This window comes from Rhamphochromis sp. 'chilingali' (assembly GCF_963969265.1).
Source record: "Rhamphochromis sp. 'chilingali' genome assembly, chromosome: 6".
NCBI lineage: Eukaryota > Metazoa > Chordata > Actinopteri > Cichliformes > Cichlidae > Rhamphochromis > Rhamphochromis sp. 'chilingali'.
Window position 1 is genome coordinate 28,908,528 of NC_137933.1, and position 22,354 is coordinate 28,930,881.

General features: G+C 38.0%; 1 protein-coding gene across 1 annotated transcript in view; it reads right to left on the minus strand.

Moving 5' to 3' along the window:
* The window catches only part of esrrga (estrogen-related receptor gamma a), a 171,271-nt gene extending 155,985 nt beyond the window's left edge, over window positions 1-15,286 (minus strand). Inside the window, exons 1-2 of the mRNA XM_080884210.1 lie at window positions 15,082-15,286; window positions 12,405-12,457 (exon numbers count right to left, since the gene is read on the minus strand). The gene's annotated coding sequence lies outside the window, so the exon portion shown is untranslated. The remainder of the gene's footprint in view (window positions 1-12,404; window positions 12,458-15,081) is intronic.
* Window positions 15,287-22,354: the final 7,068 nt, after the last annotated feature.

Consider the following 22,354-nt stretch of genomic DNA (forward strand, 5'->3'; position numbering starts at 1 on the left):
AAGCTGTTTTCTTGTGTTGCTACATTTTTGCACTTTTAACGCATTTACTTTTTTTCTGCAGTGGCAAAAGTAAATTTCTTCTGCTTTCTGTAAAGTTCAAAGAAGCATTTTAGTATGAAGTAAAAGGGATTTAGAGTAGAGAGGAGATGTGAGAAAAGAGGGAGGTATGTACGCTGTTTTCTGTTTTTGTGTTCTATATACTGAGATGGGAAAAAGTTATGAATATGCATAAAGCAAAGGAGTACACGCAGGTGACATGCTTGACTTGGGTTGCTGCTGTGAACAACTGCTCTAGACTAATGTTTTCTCCATCGCTCCTTTTCTCAGGAACAAGGGAATGAGGGAGAGAAGAACAGTACTCTCATGGGAACACTTTTTTTACCCTGTGGATAAAAAACTAACACACTAATGATGGAGCCACACAAACTTACAAAGCTACTGTAGCTCATCCTCAAGGAGCAAATATATACCCCCAACTACACATGAATACAATTCACAATCAACCTCAAAAATGATGAAAACTGTTTTTTTCTTTTCAAAGTATAATTCAGGGAAATGTTTAGCATATTTTACAATCTTTCCAAGTCATTTAGAGTTTGTTGTTAGCTTGCTGCAAAATATAGCGTATAAGAATATAATATTGTTATCCTTATAATTAACAACACAACCTAGATTTTGGGACAAATATATTTTTAAAGCACTAAGTCAGAAAAATGACTTTTTAAAATGATAAAGTGTTCATTCAATTCATCTTTTTGACCATTTACCACAATAAGAAGAGTTATACAAAACCATTCATTAAGCAATGCATCTGCTGAAAATCAAGATGATGGCATAAAAAAACAAAAACCTTTTAGCCCATCAGTAAAAAAGTAAGTGCAGAAGTATATGGATTCAGACTTCTGAATAAAAACAAGGAGCGATAGGGAGCAAAGCATCTTAGTTTTAGAGTGCAATGTCCAGAGAAATACATATCAACACATCATCGTGTAGCTATAGACAGTGTGACAGCGTAAAAAAAACTTGACAATTTCAATTTGAAAATACCAAAGTTACATTTTAGCAGCAACTTTTTAAACAGGCAGACAACAGGAGGAACAATGAGGAAACGATGATAGTGGCTGAAAAGAAGCAAAGGAAAACAGAACAGGAGGTGGTACAGAGGGGATTTAGGGAGAGGGATACAGACAAAGGGGTGAGGGAAGATGAGGCAGGTGAGCGGGGTCAGACAGTGGGAGGAAGCTAATGTCTTTATTTCATGGTGAGATGGGACCTTGCATTTACCCCTGAGGTCAGTGGTCATGGAAAGGGTCACTGGGGGTGCTGTGAGGGGATATCTCAATACAGAAGAAGAGAGAGGGAATATCTATACAAGAAAAAAGTGGAGTGAACACAAGCAAGAGTCAGAGTAATGGGAGAAAGAGAGGAAATAAGGAAAAAAAGAAGGAGGCCTAGTTTCAGTCAGGAGGGGAATGTGCAAAGGTGGAAAGGTTGAGAGAGGTTGAGGAGGTGAGAATACTCAAGGGAGCGAGGAGGGACACACACACACACAAAAAAAACACTTCAACTGCAGACATTAAATATTGTAGATTGCGAGTATAACCACAAAATTGTGTTTTGGTGTAGTGTGAGGTATTGAAAATTGAATACATATATTACAATACAATATTACATATTGAATACATATATTAGTATTGTATATTCTCCTGTACAGATATAAATAGTGGTACTATTTATATCTGAATGCGTCTCTCCTTCTCTCCCAAGGACCCACCGACACAGCTGACAGATAAATACAAACAGAGTGAATGTATGAGTCTTTCTCTAGAGTGTTGTTAACAGTTATCCTCTTGAACCGCTTCACTTACTGCCTTTTATTGATATAAATCACATGTGTCAAATACCATGCAATGAATTTTCTAGTCTAGTCCTATTTATTCCAACATGTAGCTGCATTACCAACAATCATATGGATTAACTTTGACAAACATATTAAGATAAAACAGTTATTGAATCACTCTCCGTGTTGTTCCTCAAGGGTATTGTTAGTGCATTTACTTTTATTGCTCCACTCAACTTGGCACTTTCTAACAATAATATGAGCATCAGTTAAATAATATATGAACTGAATGTGTGTGTGCGGATGTGTGTTTGTGTGTGTGTGCTCTTGTTTGATTGGATCGCCTTGTTCAATCTGTGTTTAATGCTGACAATAGTGTCTTCCAGCTAATTAATGGCAGCTTTGAAACTAGGACTCACCACCATAAATCTAGCTCACACACAGAAACACGCACACACGTGCACATGCATACACACACATGCACAGAAGTGGAGACACTGCAGAGGCATGTGGGTGAACGCAAAATAATTTTTTACAAATAGAGCGCATCTAGAGGCAGACACTTTTCTTTGGTTTCAGTTCTTGAGGGGAACATTTGTATCCGAGAAGATCTCCCACTGACACACATAGAAGTATTGCATGTAAGCTAAGCACACACACAAACAAAAGACCTGGCTTTAAAAAAAACCTGGAAAAAGTATCAAGCAAATTGACATTGCAGTTTTTGTATTGTACATTAGGGAGTGCCTATAACTGTAAAACATCATACAGAGATTAAAAGGATGCAGGTGATAGTGTCCCATTAAGAAAAATATAAATATTTCAGGATAATGCAGCTTGAAATTTTACTTAGCAAGGTGTCCTAACTTGAAGTCACTGGACTTAAAATGACTTGAATGAATGACTTCTCAAAAGATCATGTTTTAAAGAACCATAAGTATCACATTAGCAGACATATAATATTGTTTGAGAGTTAAAACTTTACAGACTCTTTAGAGTGGTATGAAATCATGATGGAGACATGGATTCTGATATTGTGATTAGATTGTGATCATAATCAATTTTAAAGCCCATTTAGATTAAAAAGGCTTCACATAAATACTTTAATCAAAAATAAATGTGAATTTCTATTGAGGAGTCATTTAGTCCACTTCATAAACCAATCAATCAAAAGAAAAATGTATCCTGTAAATGATATAAACAGATTACTTTGTGGTCGATGCACTTTTCAAAAATGGCAGCTCCAAAGCTGAACATTTTGTATTTCTGTAAATTTACATAAAGAAGATTCATAAAGAATTAAGAGCAACAAAATATATCACACTACCACGCTGAACAGACAATAGATATATCATCAAGGAGCTACTAAAACGCATGCCAAAGTATATAACTACTTACATACAGATGGCTTGTCTGAGAATGACAAACATCTGTTGACAACTATTGTCTATTTCAGCTAGATGAATTGCACATATAAACACAAGGATGTATTAATTTAGTTTAATTTAATTTAAGTGGTAAATTATAACTTCAAAATTCCAACATGTTGTCTTTATACTAGCATTGAAACTAAAATAACTTTGATAGCTTTAGCTATTGTTGTTCATATGTAAAATGAAAAAAGCACTCAGTGAAATTTCACTGAAACACTTTTCAGATTTCATTCAGATTTCATTCACACTGAATGCATGACATCATACTAAATCAATATTAACCAACCAACTAAATATCAGTTTTATTTTTAATAAAGTCAAGGGTCCTACATGTAGATATAGGTATTATAAATCTAGCAGCAGATTTGCCTCTGAAAATGCTATAAGACATAATTTACTCTGCACACACATTAATTTTGCCCTATGATTTTTTACTTTTTGGCATTAACTATAGTGGCAGGGTGTGATCCTTAACGCTAAAAAATAACTACACACAGTCTCAGTATACTTTTAGACTCTGTATTGCTGTCCAGTTTTATCTCTGCCCCTGTTACCTCTGTATGAGTGTGATACAGCAGGTTAAAAATATCCCTTTACCTCTCAAAGACTGGCTACCGACTATTGGCCTATGTCCTTGAATTCACCCATGTCTTGCATTTGGAAAAACAGGACTGCACGTGGTCTGTGCCCACCAAAACTTCACATTTGCACAAAATAGTAACCATTTTGGCTAAGGGATTAAACCAGTTTTAAATTACTTCAAGATGTTCCTCTAACAGCCATTTCTGACTTTATGCTTGCTTTTATTGTAACACGCTCAACACTTGATTTGAATTATTCTCGTACGTTTTAGTGGCTGTTTCTGAACTACAATTAAAAATTCTTGAACTATTACTTCCTAAACAGGGTCTTAGTGACAACGTTCCTTTTTTCTTCTACTTTTTTTTTCAGTTTTAAAACTTTCGCTCTTCAAACATATGTGCTGCTTTCACAAATCACTGATAGTGACTTCATATTATACTACAGTGTATGACCCAGTGATTCAGCAGATTATCATGCAGGTTTTAAACATCTGACATGCCATACTGCATTTTGGCTTGATTGCGGAGTTTTCCTTCTTCTGAAAGTGTCATCTGTATCACAGAGTGACTCAGCAGGCTATAAATACAGCTCTGGTCTGAATTTCCTTCAGACCCATATTTCTATTTTGTTCTGAAGTTATTCTTGTTCTTGGTCTTAGTATTGGACATCTGTATGACAGAATGTGATTCAGTCAGCTATAAATATGAATGGCCTTTCTGCTCGGCCAGCCACACGGATTAGCAGCTCTTCCTGCTTTTCCACTGGGCTCAAAACACACTGCAGCAAGCTCTTGCACTCTCTCACTCTCTCTTTCTCTCACTTTTACACACACACACACACACACACACACACACACACACACACACACACACACACACACACACACACACACACACACACACACACACTCGCACTTGCTAGAACTCACTACAACCTGCGCATACATACACACTGGAAGAGAGGTGATGCTGAGTGTGAGAATGTTGAGATGCAGCTGCCACTGGCCTGTTCTGAGCATATTAAAAATGATAGTGAGTTAGTATATGTGTTTTTTCTTACTTGTTTTTCTTTTCACATATTTAGATTTACACACATACCCTCTGTATGTGTGTTTGTGTGTCTGTGTGTAGATGGTTCAACTGTCCTCCATGACCATAACAGCCATAGCAAGTAATGTATGAATATGAAACTTCAGCTCTGTAATAACAGGTGGTCCTTGGGGAGAGAATTGCAATGGCTGCCTCTGTTCTAAGATGGTCTTGATTATCAGTGGTTGTGATCTGGTGTATCATTTGGCTTCAGTTTGGCTGGACAGGGGAGAACAGATAGTCTTGGGGAACATAGGAAGGTCAGAATTATTCATTTTACTTCAAAGAGAGCAACATCAGGAACTTTCTACATATTATTGGGTAGTTAAGGCTTACAACACACTGAAAACAGATGTAATGGCTTTGATTATGCAGATTATAGCAGAAATCTGTGAGTGTGTCATCAGATTGATTTTGACTCTTTGCTTTCGTGTTTTACGATATAACAGTCGGAAAATTTAACTAGTCCTTGTGGTTGAAAACCGATATCCATGCTTCTCCATATCAGCACCCAAAGCTTCTAAGGAGTGAAATTTATCTACACACAGACTCTGCAACAGCTCTATTTACTAAAACAGCTGTGTGCATTGTGTAAAAGTTTATGGAAATAGGCCTGGTTCTTGTTTGCATTAAATATTAAACCACACATTGTGTAGATTAAATAGAAAAGAACCTTGATCGTGAAATATCATTTAGTGCAGCTAAAATGGCAAATATATCTATGATTACGTTAAAGAAAAGTATATATTATCAGGACACCGTAAATTCTATTCTGCTGATATTTTCTGTTGTACATGCTCATAGGATGATCTGATTGGTGGGGTCTGGTTTCAATGAAAATACTAAGGCTGGTAAATGATCCTGAGTCCAGGAGGAAATTAACAAGTGGCTACCAATGCCTTGGATTACATGCTACTATACTTACACACCAAGACTTTCACACACCTGACAGCTACTTTGGTCTCTGTGACGAAGGGATTCTGATTGAATTAAGACAGTAAGATCTTATTATCCACAGACTGAATATGTCAGTACATTTGTCTTTGCTGGAGTTATTAATAGTACCCAAGAGGCAACCAGACACCGAAGCATGGGTTGACAAACAGACCCTTGAGCTATTAATAAAAGAGGATGGAAAAACTATAGTCAACCAGCAGACTTAGTAAGAGAGAGAAGATAAGTCTGACACACATACTGACGCCTCAAGAACAAGGTGGGAAAAGTGTGCCATTTGAATCCTTATTATTTTGACTGAAGTTCATTGAGAAAAAGAAATCGCAATAATTACACAAAAAGGATGAAAAATGACAGGTTATGACAAGTTATTGATCGCAAATTAAAAATCATCTTGGTCTCAGGGTTGTTGTTTTCCTGTCCACCTGTTTTGTCTCTAATCCAGATGTGTGGTATGGGCAGACTGGAAACAGAGCACCTTTCTTTTGTCAAAACTTCTTCGTGTCAGATCTTTCTTTGAAAATCTCTTTACATTGATATTAGGTAAAAAGCTAAAGTAATAGATGACAAAATTTGTCGTGATGCTAAGGCTCAAGATGCTTGATGTGAGGTTGTGCTGTATGTGAAATTAAGCATAGGTTTACTGTAAGTGGATTTGAGCTTGGCTATAGGTGGTTATGGAAAATATTCTCTCACAAGGGGCTGCAACTGTTTTTCCCAGTAGACATAAGATCATGTGCGACCCTTATCACTTTCAAACCGACAGCTTAAACTAGGGCAGGCTTCACATACAGATATAGAAAAATACACAGACAGACACGCGCACACACACACACACCTGAACATGAAGGGCTGAATGCTTTGCTGTTTGAATTAAACAGCAGGTGACCAGATGAGTATGGAGAAAAAGAAGAAGGAAAGGACCACTACCGAACTTAAGAATTAAGAGTCCCATCCCTTTCTCCCACTTTTCCCATCAGATTACCATTGGCCATCTATGACCTTTGACCTGTGCGCTTTTTACCTGCATTAGCTGCATCTTGTGCTCAGTCATAACCAGTGAAAAAGCAACTTTGTAATGGCTACCTTGAAATAATTACATGCTAATACTGGCTGGATTTACATTCAAAACAGTTCTGAGTAAATATTGAAACCCTCGGTGTTTCATACTATCTAATCAGGGGTTGGATATTAAGGAATATCATCTGCTTAACATTAATGCATGAATGCACCTTATTGTGCCTCAAAACTAAGCTATTAAATAACATGTTTTTGTTGTTAATTGTCTTAGTTTGTCACATAATACTGACAAGACTCATGCAGGGTCTCCTTACCTTTATAGATTACTGTAAGAAATTAGATCTCCCTTGTCTAATTCAAGCAAAAACTAAAACAAAAGAAAAGCAAACAACAACAAAACTTCAGCAGATGCCCATTACATGGCTGGTCATGTTCCCTGGATGGCTGCATAGTTAGTCTATGGGATACACACCCTAGCAATTTCTACTGGGCAAGGCATGGCTGTTCTTTCAGAGCATAAAGGCTTTCATTTGCTGGATATTTTTACATTTTTATGCTGCATAGTCCAGCTCTCGAGAATAAAAGTATTCAGTAGGCAGCACAAAGGCCGAGTGAAACAAAAAGAGAGTGAGCAAAAAGGAGAATGAGAAAGAGAGATAGGGAATGTCAGCGCAGGAGAAAAAGGAGAAGTGAGCTAAAATTTAAGGGATATTTTGCTGCTCATGATTTGCTTGATTTAACACTTTGCAATGCTGAAATTAATCCAGTATGGAAAGAAGAGTGGAGGATTTGTGCTCTGGATGTCTTTACAAAAGACTGATCAGAAATACTATGCAGACTATATTATATCCCTGAATTATTTTTAACTTCATGTTTTGCTTAGTCAGCTCAGTTATGTTTGCTCTGATGATGTTACTCAACAGCGGCTAAAGAGCTGTAAATAGGTTTAGCAATTAAACCAATGCCTCAGAAAGCATTGGTATCATAATAAAATACTCAAAAATGTATACCAAGCTTCTGACAAAAAGGCATAAGACACAAGGTAATGTCTATTTGCACTAATTCTCCGAGTAACACCAGGCAATGTCCTATCTTTGGTAATTCCATGAATACAGCGCTGAGGGGCAAAACATGCTGTCCTCCTGCTAATGAAGCTTTCAGCCCTGCGCCACAACCACACAATGACAGCTGGCAGGGGAGGGGCAGGAACTACATGCCATGAAATAAGAGGGGGTAAAAATTGATTAGCAATTTTCATTTGCGCTAAGCTAAACAAAAGAAGGCTGCTGCTCTATTCTGCATATCATCATGGGGTGGGAGAGGAGGAGGGTGGGCAATGTTGACGGTGTTGGGCTGGGGTGGGAAGTGATCTTTCAGAGCTCAAGGCATCTATTGTTTAGTTAGAGAGGATGTGGTTGTGTGTATGTGTGTGTGTGTGTGTGTGTGGGGGGGGGGGGGGGAGCAAAGAGGGACTAGGATGGAAAGATGAGGGAACTGAGGATGAGAAAAGAGTGAAGAAAGGGGGAGGAGGAAGGTGTTCAGGGCAGTGGAAAAGCAAAAGGGTTAAAGTAAAGGATGGGGGACAGGGAAGCAAGCAGGGAGTGCAGAAGAAAGAAATAGGGATGGGAGAACTGGGAAAGACAGGGAATGAAACAGAAGGACACATTGATGAAAGACATGAAAGAGTGGGTGAAAAAGATTGGGATTAGGGATGAAAAAGAATGACATATAGGGAGCTTGAAGAGTGGAATACTGAAGGGTTTGATAAATTAAGTGTAAAGAGGAGAAAGTAATAGGGTGGGCTTTGTCTGGCAAGACAGAGGCAAGGAACACATATAAGAGAATAGGGAGAGTGTTGTCCAAGAGTTCATGACTAATTCTGAAAATTAAAGCTGGACCTGGACGGTGCCACAATGCTTTTTAAAAGACAAAAGCAAAGTGGCTGGGTGAAAAAAAAATGACACCACCATCACTTTTAAAGTTATTAAAGCCATTGAATATATTGCATATAGAGGCTCTAAGAATAGAGAAATTTGCCAACCCAGAAGAAAAAAAATGCAGTACGCGTGCAGTACTGTGGCCAAGCTATGTTGTTGTATGGGCAGTTTTCTTGAAGGGCTTTTTGGCATGACCGGGATGCATGATGGCTTATTAACAGTGACACTAGTGTGCTTTAAGCGCGTGCCCACCCACGCACCCACCCCCACCCACACACCCACACACACACACACACACCCACACACACACACACACACACACACACACACACACACACACACACACACACACACACACACACACACACACACACTAATAAATGCAAAAAAGGCGAGAAAATAGCAGCTGGTAAGTGAGTGAAAGCAGAAAAAAAATCAACAACTTTTAACCAAAACACTGTACACAACTCTAAATTTAATTTTCTGCAAGATTAAGCACAATAATGACTAGCTTTATAAAAACCCATAACTAATGGCTTCCAATGAGCCAATCTATAGGCATTGATCTGCTCAGTATCTCATAGACTCACAGTGCAAAGCCTATAAATGAAGGAGGGAAGAGGGAGAAGGCAAGAGACAAGAAAAAGGGTAGAAGAAAAAGCGTGGAAGAGGAAAGAAAATGAGAAATGGGTGATGGGAGAGAGACAGGTGCAGAGAAAAGGGGAGGGTAATGACTGAAGTGAGATGAGGAAAGTAAAGGCAAAAAGATAGAGTGCAAAAGAAAAATGGGAAATAAAAACAAAGAGTGACTCAGTATAGCTGTAATATTATATTAATATTAATATTATATTTTCTTTTTTCTTTCCAGTGAGTGTATTATACTTCAGTTGTTTTCCAGCGTTTGCCAAAAAACAATATCACTGTTTTCTGAAACACTGTACTGATGAAGCCTGGACTGTGAATACAAACCACATAGCAATACTTTTACAAATGAATTTCGGTTAACTAGTGCCAAACTTTATTCTTTACAGTTGTATATAGCCCGATTTAAAAAAACAACAAAAAAACTTTTAATATAGTGCTTTTAATTCTGGATTGAACTATAGCACATGAAATTGTTAAAATATGTGCACTAATCCTGAAATAAAAAGTAATATTTTTGCTCGCATACAACATAAAGACAATCAATAGCAACCCAGGAGTTCAAACAAACTACAATAAAAATCATCATTATATACTTTTAAAGGTTTTTAGAGCAATTAGCTGTCTAGTGGTTTTCTACATTGTTAATCCTACACTTGACAGCTTTTTAAAGGCTCACTGACTAAGATCTAAAGGTGGTGGCATGTGAGGAGGATAGAGTGAAATAAAACAATCCTCTGCTGAAAATGCACAGAAGCTTAAATCCGAAGAGGGCGCCTTGCGTTAATCTCCATGGATTAGGCTTCTAAATACTTCTATTCAAGCCAATTAATTCATGCATATATCTGTCTCCGGCTCTTTTCATGTCATTTAAGATGATGGAGGGCAACTTCCTGGGAAATCAGGAGAATGTTGAATATGTATCTACATTAATGCATACAGGCTCTCTCTTCAGAATTGTGTGGCAACAAACTATACATCCTTAGGTGGTGCACATGCACATGGGCATATGCTACAACGCAGAGGTATACATTAAGATTTTAATGGGGGAATGATAGTGGGAGGGTGAGGATTGAGAGGGGCCTCCAAAAGTTGACTGACGTACTCTGACAGCTGAATACTAATCATGAGATCAACCTCTGTCTAAATCTACAGGATCTCAGTGGGACTTCTGGCTGGGAGAAGCATAGAAAGGATTAACAGTAAATACAGAAGGCTTACAAAGAACAGAGAGACACCAGTGGACAGACTCAACAACTTGAAACAAAAGGCTGAGAGGAAGAAGTAACTAAAGATGCAGAAGTTGACCACTGAGAATTGAATGATGTTCCTAAAAATATTTCTCTATCTATATTACTGTGAAGAAGGTGGCAGAAAGGAAACAAACAAAACAACAGAAAAAAAAGACAATCGTCAAAAATAGAGTGCAGAGGTTTACGCAGGTGAGATCAATCAGGGAACCAGGAAAGAGACGTGAAGTAGAACTAACAGAGGGCATGAAAGAAAACTAATCTTCAAAGTAATTGAGATACCCCAAATGACGAATCACACTAACCATGAAAGCAGAAATGAGGGAACACTGAGGGAACTAAAACAACTGTAAATAATAAAAATCAAGACATGAGCCAAAACAGGATTACAAAGCTGAAACTCATCACTAGAGTAGCCATAGAGTAGAAACAGGAACCACAGACTCAGTGTTACAAACTAACTGGAACTAACTGGAATAATAAAGAAATCCAACAAGAATCAGGAACTCAACCCAACAAACACAAGAAAAATAGGGAAACCAAACTGAAAACAATGAATATTAAACATGAACACAGAAGCCGGAAAACAATTAAAAAAACAGGGATCACAATAAACACCAACAAATTGTTTTGTTTACACTTGAATTCATTTCCTGTTTGCACTGATGTCACTAATGATTTGGTTTCCCAATGACATCATGAAGGCCTGAAGTGGAGTGCAGCCTTTAGTGTTTGAGACGTCTCAAGTCTCTGGTGTTTGTGTGCATGATTTTCTGGTTTTGGGACTCCGTTGTGTGTACATATGTGTGTACACATATAAGCAGGCTGGAAGGCAGCAACCGCTGCATAGAGTATTAATAGGACCTCATATCACCCAGGAAGGCTTCCAGATAAATAGAAGCTCACATCAGGCTTCAGTCTATGATCAGATTACAACTCCTGAGCTATATCCACATTTTGATGACTGGTATATAAAAGTCTGCTTGGAAAAACGTTATGGTAGTAGCAAAAGACTGACAGAAAAGAAAACATTAGCAAACATAGTAAAGATGTCACGTAATTAAAGCAATTGTATCTACATTTTTTTTTTTTTTACGAAGACTACACAACACTGACACTGGTGACGTGCAGCATAGTTAAACAGAAGACTTAGCAAATCCACAAAACTTTACATAACAAATCAAATGGGCACAAACATGACAAATTGTTGAATATATTACCACTGATGGTAATTGCTATAAACTTCTTGACCAGTTTTCGATCCTAAACCACAACTTACTGATTATGGGGCCACATGTTATGAGCAACTGGTCTGAGTATATGGCTGTACCCAGAGTTATAGCCCTGACTTAACGATTTATCAGTAAATGTGTAAATGCCTGTTAAATTTACCAAACTTACCATTGGAAGTTAACTTTACAATGATGGGTATACCACTTAATATGAATCTTCATAGGTATTAAATGCACCTAGTCATTTCTTGGCTCAAGGAAACAATAACAAAGACTGCTTGATGAGGAAATGCTTATATTTGTATCATGTATAAGCTTCAACATCCCAAACATTAAAGCTTGTAAGTGCAAGCTGTACCTATCTTGGCGATATAATTAGTATATAATTAGTCTTTAACTTTGAGTTTATAGCACTGATCCTCTTACCTGATATTCTTCAACTTAGGTAACTGCTGTAAGGTGTGCTCAGTCCGCGGATACTGTAATAAAGTAAAAAAAAAAATTATATTCTGCCGCTGCTTTGTTAGAATTACATAGGATTAAGTAACACATTGCAGAAGATAGTACCAAGGAGACTAGCAGCGTTTCACAAGGTCTGTAAATTTAAAGACATTTAAAAAAATGCTGATATGAATGTAAAATGTCATTCACTCGATCGTTAAACTTTGCATTTCTCCAAGTGCTAAGCTCTGTCTCTCCTTTTCCTCCAATTCTCTTGTCTTTTAACAGTCACTCTGACTCTCTGTCACTATGATCTGACATCAGTCCGTCTGATTGGTCGACCCAACTCGTGCACTAACCAGTGACATGCTTTAATTATTGAGCGGCTGACCTCAATTGGTTGGCTGGAACAGCTTAAAACACATTTCTCCACACACAAACACTGCATGCACATACATGCACACACTTTTACACACTATGATCACACACTCACAAACTCAGTACATTCTGCACACTTACAGGCTCACCCTGGGGATAGTTTCTAAAGTCTAAATATATACTGTGGACACCATCAACACTGCCTGTTACTTCTCTTAGTTCATTCATGCTAAAAGCACATTAGTTATGATAAGAAGCATGCCGCATTAACATGTGTTTATACCAAATATATGATTCTAAAATATACCTAAAAATGGGAAATAAATACAGCTGAGATATTACCCAAGAGTTGCTTTCAGAACAAGCTACGTTGTAGTACTTTTTATGTTATTAACCTATTTACAGACACTTTAAAAATCTTGAAATACAGATAACTGTGAACAGCGTTGTAACACTACTGTTACTCTTTAAGACAACAACATCATAATCCACTGAAATACTCTACATGGTCATCCCATTTTTACATTTTTAAAAATATATTTTATGATAAAAAAACTGGAGCAGAATAAAATTAGAAGAAACACCCACCAAAAATGGATGTAGTAATGCTAATTAAGTTATTTAATCTTTTATTTTATTTTCATTAAAAAGAGACAATTTAAATTAAGTTTAGGATTCTTTTTAAATTCAAAAATGAACATGTGCAGTATAAAATTTATGACACAACACAGATGTTGACTGGAAACATGAATCCTGATATATCTTTCATAACTGGTGCAGCGAGAAAGAGAAATGAGACACATCTTTAGGTATGACATGTATGCACTTACTATGCTATAATTTAATATCCAAATATATCTTTGAGAGTATGATCAGTGGTAACATCCTGCAAATGATCAAACACAGGTGATACTGGATAGCCACATTGCTTCATGAGACATGATGCAACCAGTGCATTTTTAGATTAGGGTGTAATGGTATCCTACCTTTAGTATTAAATATAGTCCCTCTGGTTCCACTTCATTTCAAATGTGAGAGGGTGAGGGTGTTTTATCTTTCTGCCAGCATTACAACGTCAAGTGTTTGGCACTCAAAGCAGTAAAGTGGCACACGTCTTCAGTAATGGCATTCATCTCAAGAATGCCTTCAGAAACATAAGTGACATGTTGTCTCTCATTATATTTTGATGAGTGTAACCCAGCTGGGCTCTACGGCATGCTGTGTGGCTTGTGGTCTATGATTAGTTGCAAATAGTTCAATGGGTCACACCACTTGGCTCTGTTCCCAAGACCTCACAAGGTTCGGACACACAACCCCCCAAACCACATGGCCACATTTCGAGCGCAGAAACTGAATTCGAATTAGATGAGCAGGTACATGAGATTTATCTTTAGATTTGCAAGCCAGTGGTAAATGTAATGTCTGTAAATTAAGTCTTCAGGATGCCGATTGGTGTATAGAAGTGCTATTGTGATTGCCCTTGCTACAACAGGAAAATAATAGTTTAAGTTTGCTCTGAACAGGAGTCCAGTAAAAGTTTGGGGTTTTTTTTGGACATTTTAACTTTATTTGTATACAGCAGAGACAGACAAGAAATGGAAAGATTAGCAGGGGAATGGCATGCAACACCTGTCCAGGAAGCTGGGATTTGAAGCACGTATTCAGCTATAAGGTTATTTTATGCCAAGGTTTTTTTCTGAAGTTACAGGTGGTTCCAAAACTATTCCAACGATCACTACTGTGAGAAAGGGCATGTTTATTTTACTGTTATACCTGTGAAATTTCAGCTGTTTAATCTGGACAGTTTTGAAATGAAAATAGACAACTAACCAGAACAGACACGCATGTGCATGCTAGACAAACGATACCCACTGACATCACTCACACACACAAACAAATGAACACAGTCAAACAGAGCTCTCAACATGGAGCTTCATGCATGCATGCGTGCGTCTCTGAAGTTTGGCAGTGTGTTTCTTTAGTCCATACGGCGTTTTGTATTTGCCATAATCCCCTGTCAGCAACACTTAGGCAGGCAGACAATAGCAGAGAAGATCGGCAGCCAAACCCCCTTCACTCTGAGCTTGGCAGGTCAGTGTGCAAGCAGCAGGTTACACACACACACAAACACGCACACACACACACACACACACTCACAAACACACACATACGTACACTAACTCTCACAAGCAGTACTGTACTGTACATATCCATGAAGCATACACACACTTAGATACACACACTGCAAACACACATGTCCTGCTGAGATGCACGTTACTCACACCTTCTCGCGGCTCTCTTCAAAGAGTTGTGGTGCAGTTCTCAAGGACACGGCTGTCTGAGATCCTCTCTCTTTCTCTCTCTCTTCTTATCCTTGCATACTCTCTCTGTCTCTCTCGCACTCTCTCATTTGCTTCACGGCTGCAGGACGCAGGACAACAGATGCAAGTGTGTCGCTGCCTCTCTCTTCTCTTTATTCATTCCTTTTCCCTCTCTCCCTTTCTCTCCCCTTTCCTCTCTTGGTCTGCAGCTAAGAGGCAGAGCACATTCTCTAAGCCATGAAGCAGAGCTTCTCTCTTTTTTTTTTCAAGTGCCGGGTAGTATGAGAACGAGGAAGTGAGAGAAAGAAGAAGGGAGGGAGGAAGGGGAGGAAGGAATCAACTGACCAAACTGATGTGCCACTCCAGGACACTAGTGTTCTGCAGCCAGCCAGAATGCTGCTGCGGGAAAAAGCAAACAGTTTTACTGTAAGGTATCAGCCTTACAGTAAGGCTGTAGCAGAAGCAGTGGAAACTTCCCATATGTTCCAGCTTTGCAAAAAATGAAGAGGAACAAAAACATTTAGAAGAAATGATGGATTAATGAAATAAATAATAAAAAATTATTTTAAAAAAAGGGCAAATAATTAAACAAACAAGCAAACAAACAGGAAACAACAGAACAACCTGATGAAAAACACTGAATTTAAGCATATATGGATAAAAGGAAAATGTTGAAAAAAGAGGAAAAGAAAATAGAAGAGAAGAGAAATGTCTCGACAAGAGGAGAAGAGAGAAGTGGAAAAAGGAAGTCTAAGTATTCCCTAAAGCCTCGCTGTCTCTTCTGAAAAATGGTCCCTGCAGGCCAGATCCAAAAAGAGGGAACACAAACAAACAGAGAGAGCAGAAACAAACATCTATTTATGGAGGAGGGGGTCCAGTTTCCCAACCACATTTGCAGCTTTTTTGACAGTGTTACCAATTCAGCAGTTTACAAGTAACAACTATGTTTAAGAGGAGACAGAACAGAGCGAGAAAGAGAAGAGAGGAGAGAAGCGGCAAGGAAGTCTGTTAAAAATGGTGCCCCCCACCCACAAATCTGAGTCATTTAATGCAAATATGAATAATATTATCAATATTTAATATTACATTTGAACATTAAAGCAATTTAGGAGTTTATTTTTGGGGGGTACTTTCTAAATTTATGTCAAGTCCTGGCATTGTCTTCCTTCCACTCTCCATCTCTCAGCAACACTTGAAAACATTTTAGCCAAGTGATTTTATCTTTTTTTAAATTTGTATGTGTACATGCATTGCTGTGGACCACTGATGTATTAACAGCTTAAGTGAATATAATACATAAGATGGATTGTAAAGAGAAAGGGATTTGTGTACATATGCAACGCATTTCTGAACATAACAATGAAAGATCCACAAATTGCCTTGTCGTTTCATTAAAAAGATAAATAAATATAACAGTGCGGTCTCTATGATTGTGCAAAATTCAGGCAACAGTAGCACAGCATTGAGGATTATTATGTTATTTTTCTTGGATTTCAAAGAATCATAGTGGGAGTGGAAGACTTGGATTATCATGATCCCCATTTTATCCTGAACTATGCAGCCCTCAGGCCAAACGAAAGCCATTCTGCACTGATGAAGAACCAGCAATTGATTTGCTATGGAAATACACACATCAGCAGTGGCTTATCACACATGGGATCAATCAGGCTAGTTTTAGTTAAAGAGAAACCACTGCCATTAAAATTAAAATGTTTCACATACTCTGCTCGCACAGCAGACTGGGTGGTGTTTGAGGCTTTTTATCCATCGCCTTTGTTCGTGAGTCATTTGACATAATTGTGATGGATGGATGTGTTACATTTTGAATCAAATATTAGCAAGTAACTAGAAGGGGACGTGGAGAACGCCAAAGCCAGAAGAGGGTTTTGCTCATTCGCCTTGGTATCTTTTGCTCAGTGACAAAAGCCAGACAATCAACAATAAAAAAAATCCTTATCTTGGCTTCTGAATGGTGAAAAGTAATAGTAAAATGTGATTAAGTTTGATTTCAGGTTCACTCAGTATCTTGTAAACTTTCCTTAAACTGAATAATGATTTCTTTTCCTTTATTTTATTTGGCATGCGGACAGTGTAAATGTCCCACAATGGTATGGTATAGTTTGGAATCATTCATTTTTGTATACATGCAATATGTCTACAAGATAAAAACTTTATTTAGAAAAATGCAGTGCAGGAACTGACGTGTGGATAAGACGGATGAAAAGGAACGAGCGGCGGAGACGAGTTTTGGCAAAAGAAGCAGGAAGAACAGGTGAAAGAAGGGAACAGGGCAGGGAGGGAGATGATAAAAGCAGGGACACAGTGGAGGAGAAGCAAAAGAGGGTGGAGGGCAAGGACGGGGTGAAGTGTGTAACTCACTCCTGTCCCCATCACCAGCGCCCAGTCCTAATTTACCCAGAACAATCAATCAGATCAGGAGGCAGACACTGATAGAGGACTACCATGCAACAGGATCCACCATGTGCGCACACACACCGAGAGAGATGGAGGACTTGCATGCAACAGGATCTATTCACACACACGTACTTTTATGCTGACTAAAGAGAAAAAGTTTGCAGCTCATATTTGTAGCCTCTGCACTGACTTCTACCAAGTAGACTGTACTGTGTACCAAAGTCACCGCAGCTGGGGTCATAATGGGAGGTCAGGGCCCATGAGAGAGAACGAGCACAGAGGGAACAGAACGGGAGTGAGAGAGCAAGAGGGTGATGGAGAAAAGAGGGAGAGGGAGGAGAACAACAGCCATCAATAGGAAATGAGAGAAAGTGAGAGAGGGGGGGGGGCACATTGCAAAAAACGTAGGACAGAGGACAAAGTGATCATGCCCTGCAATGCTCTCGGAGAAAGATGAATGCACCAACAAAGAAAGAAAACATCGAACAAGGCAAGAGAAAAATGTGGCTTAGTACAGCTTGGATACAGCAGACTTTGTAAAGTAAACACAGAGAGGATCTGCAAGAGTACTCCTTGAGAGTGATGGATAGCCCCCGCGCACACTCACCCGATTTATGCAGCCATACTTCCACATACACTGCTAATTTCTGTCATGCAGGATAGACTGTAATCCTTAAGGGTGTATTTACTATCTTTCAGATAAGCTTTGTGTCATGCTTTGCGCAGTGTTCATCATAAAACCCAGAGTGACTGTAACTCAAAGGAAAAGGTAAATTCTGAGGTTCTTGGTCAGTCCCCACCACTTTTTGTTCACATGAATTGTAAAGGCTAGTTAGGTGGGTGGGAGGTTAAAGGTCTTTTTAATGAAAAAGCATTATCCAAAATAAAATGATCTGAAACTTTCATAAATGACGGAAGCACTAATTCTAATTGATTGATTCTTAAGTAAACAACTTAAGATTCTAATTGAATTTGCCTGAATCCAGAGATAAACATTTGCATTAACTGGAATCCCCTTTCATTGTGACGTTTACATTGCATTTAGCTGTTGGTTGCCAGGTAGGGATTTGTTGTTTTGGGCCAGATTCATGTTTACTCAGTGGCTGTTAGCAAGATCAAATAATTAAAAATCAAATACATCCCTTGACCCTCTGGCTAGAGAGGCTCAAGAAGAGTCTTTTAAACAACTGGGGCACACTGTGACATTAAAAGGTGTTCTCTAAGCAATTCTAGGCAATTTACAGTAGGAGACTTTTGTGAGGAAGTATGAAATTAATCAAAGACAGAATTGCTGTTATGTATTTCAGTGACGTATGCTGCTAACAAAGTTTTCTTTTAGGTTACAGAAAATGATTGTTTTGGGGTGATCCATTTTGAGGCACAGTTGTTCAGGTGCATGCTACATATGTGTATATGGCAGGGTGGTAAAATCCAGTTATTTGCTGTTTGTCATTCCCTTGTTTTCTCTTCCACATTTCCTGTCCAAGTAAATATCAGGGCAAATATTAAAAATAATGAACTTTAAAATAAACACATATTTTGGCATCCAGTTCTTAAGCATCATTGCACATGTAGGCTACAAACTGTGGCTATCATTTTAAATCTCACACTTCCCCATGTAATAGCCCATTTATTATCTCTAACTATCCTGAAAATTATGCAAGCCTCACACTATATACGATATAACTATTCAGGCAAACTGTGCGCTATTTAAGTCCTCTTGTTATCATATCATGATAAACATTTATTACACTTCAAGGTGTTGACCTGTAAATGTGGTGGATTGAGGCTCCCTTGACATGTTGTCATGTCAATGATTACCATACATCAGAGTGTCTTCACTTCCTGGTACTAATATAGTTGCAGAGAATATATTTCTACAGCAAACAACATCATGAATCTCCAACCCATAAAATTGAGTAAATTGAATTTATGACTAATTTATTTGACTTAAGACTAATTGGAGCAATGCTTTATTTATCCTGTAAATTATCTCATAGTGCCTGTCTGTCTGTGTATGTAAGAGAGAGAGGAAATATAAAATCCCCCCTATTTATTCTAAAGGATGACACATTTAATTTAGGCCCTGCAAAAGAAATTAAAAAGCATAGCTGTTATTAATGAAGATGGAGCCTAATGATGGCAGGCCACATAATAAAAGACATGCGCACACACATGCACGGACAGTGTGAGGACATTTAGCTTACTCCGAACAAAACTTTGTTATAACAGATTCCTCTTAAAATACTGGCTCTCTGTTAGAATGTTAATTTTAATGAGGTATAAAGCTTTACAGCGATGCTAGTTGATTATCTGTGCTGCAATTAACTTGTAGAATAAGGATTCTTTTACAGTCACATCATGTGAGGCTTAAAATCATCTTAATTCATGAGAGAAATGTAAAATCTATTCCTTATATCACAAGATTTCAGTGTCAAAGTGCAGTGCACGGACACTCAAAGTCATATACACTTTTAAAGTCGTTGAGAGTGTAAATTGAACAGAAAAACAAGCTGTAGTCTTAGTCTTCCCTTAATTTTGTTACAGGTTTGCCAGTCTCATGCTATTAAATGTATAGCCTGCATAGCACTTCTATTGATTAACAAATGACAACAGCGTCAATGTGTCGCAATGTGCACTTGAGGTCAGGGACTTATTGCCTTATTTCAACTCTTTCTTTCCTACCTCTCTCTTCCTCTCATTCTCTAACCTTCTCTCTTATCCATCTCTTTTCTATCTTTCCCTAACAGTCTTCCTTCCCTCTTTCTAAATAGATATTGAAGTTTTCTATTTAAGGCAGATGCTGTTTAACTTCCTTGGGGTTGGAAGTGAAAGGCAGGCAGAGGGCCATCCATCTCGCTATCCACCTGCTGACATCTTTAAATGCTATTGACACCCACTGCCAGCATTAACATGCAAAACCGCACTGCATGTTTGATTTCATTAGCTCATTGCGCACAGGGTTTTCTCCTGCCCTGTCGGTGGGATTCTGGCTACAAATATTGGATTGGATGCAGAACTGGCAAATTTTCCAACTTCTTTGAAAAATGCAATTTATACACTGTACTATGTAAGCTGTATGAGTCTCAGAGTTCACTGACTAGACAATGTCCTTACTAAACAGTGTAATTAAATACAGCTTTCTATATGTGTTTTTTTTTCTTCCCAGTATCTTTGATGGTATAGATTGTTCGGTTACTAGTCCAAATACTAGTCCAAATTCAAGACATACAAATAAAAGGTAACAAAAAACACTTGGAGATCCAATGACCTGAAAAGGCTAGCTACTTGGCCACCCAAAAAGAGTGTTGCTAAATACTCACCTTATATTCATGCTAAAATCACTTAGATTATTAATAAATCAGTTTGTGAACAATTTTATTGATGGCTTCAAGGTGAAATGAAAAATCCAAACAAACAAGGTCCAGGATGTGCCACATTTTGTGGGCGATTCTGTGGGATAAGCCAAAGTCACTTGTTATGTCAAAATGTAAATGAAGCTGTAATATCTAGATATTTTGTTGTGGGAAAAAAAACAAACAAAACTTTTGCAACAGTCACCAAACTTTCTAGGAAGCTTTTTAGAAAATTTGATTAATCTAGACAGGCAGATTTTATGATAACCACTGAAATTTCTGATTTCATTTTCACCAATACTACAATACAGGGTTTCAGACTAAATTCATACTTAACACTTTTTAATTTAATTAATTTAATTACAACCGTGGCTCATCGATTACTGAGGCAATTTATGCTGCGCACCTAACCTGCTCAGTACTTACTAGTCAATCTGTTAATAGGGAAATAGTACCACAATTTCCAGAAAAGCCCCTGGACTTCAGTGTACAGGTTTAGGTTTATATTACTATGGGATAGCTTTATCGCAATTACATTCACACCACTGCTTTGGCTGTAGCACGTATTATGTGTTAAATGTCTCATTTATGTCAAATATTTTGATCATCAATGTAAAACCAGTACCTCTGCTGCCAGTACTCCTGTCCACATTTGCAACTGGTCATGCGCTACCAGTGCAACCCTTTCACCTGACCACATTTGTAGCCAGACTGATAAACACTGAGCTTACATATCGAGCTGACAACCTTCATGTGAACACTTACCCTGACTGCTGCTGTTGGGGTAGGTGAAGTAAGGTAAGGAGACAGTATTTTGGGTTTGTTGAACTTGTTTCATAGTACAGACCTCAGGGCTGAGCAGTAACTGCCTTAATAATTGCCTGGAGGTGATTAAAAAAAAAGTTGGCTGCTGAGTGGCAACACTTCTTCACACTTTTTCCTTCATATTTTACAAAGATCTAACATTGTTTCCCATTAATGTGCTGTAGCCTCAGGGTATACAGTGGTGAACCACATTAGAGAATATTGTAAATATAACTGAGGTTATCATTGTGAGCATCTAAATACTGGACTTCTGAATTTGGTTTTCTCTTGTTTAAAGTCTAAGCAAAGTATTTTGTGTCCACATATAGGCCGAAATACTACTCTCTGATAAGGGGTAATATAGCCACCAAGCTGGTTTGGTATTATTAGCAAGTAACAATGTATTTTTGTTTTAAATTATGTTATATTTTAATCATAACTATCTTTTTAGCCAAAAGGGATTTACCAGCACATTTCCATAGCAGAAAAAATAGAGCTGCCTATGAAGTTAAACATGAATTTAAGCCAGTAGAGTTAAAAATTACTTTGCGATGTTACTCAATTAAAATTTTTGATACCACTGAGAATTTACAGTGACAGCTTAATTAAAAAGCACATTTTTCAAATGTGAGAGATGATGCAAAACACATTGATAAGTATC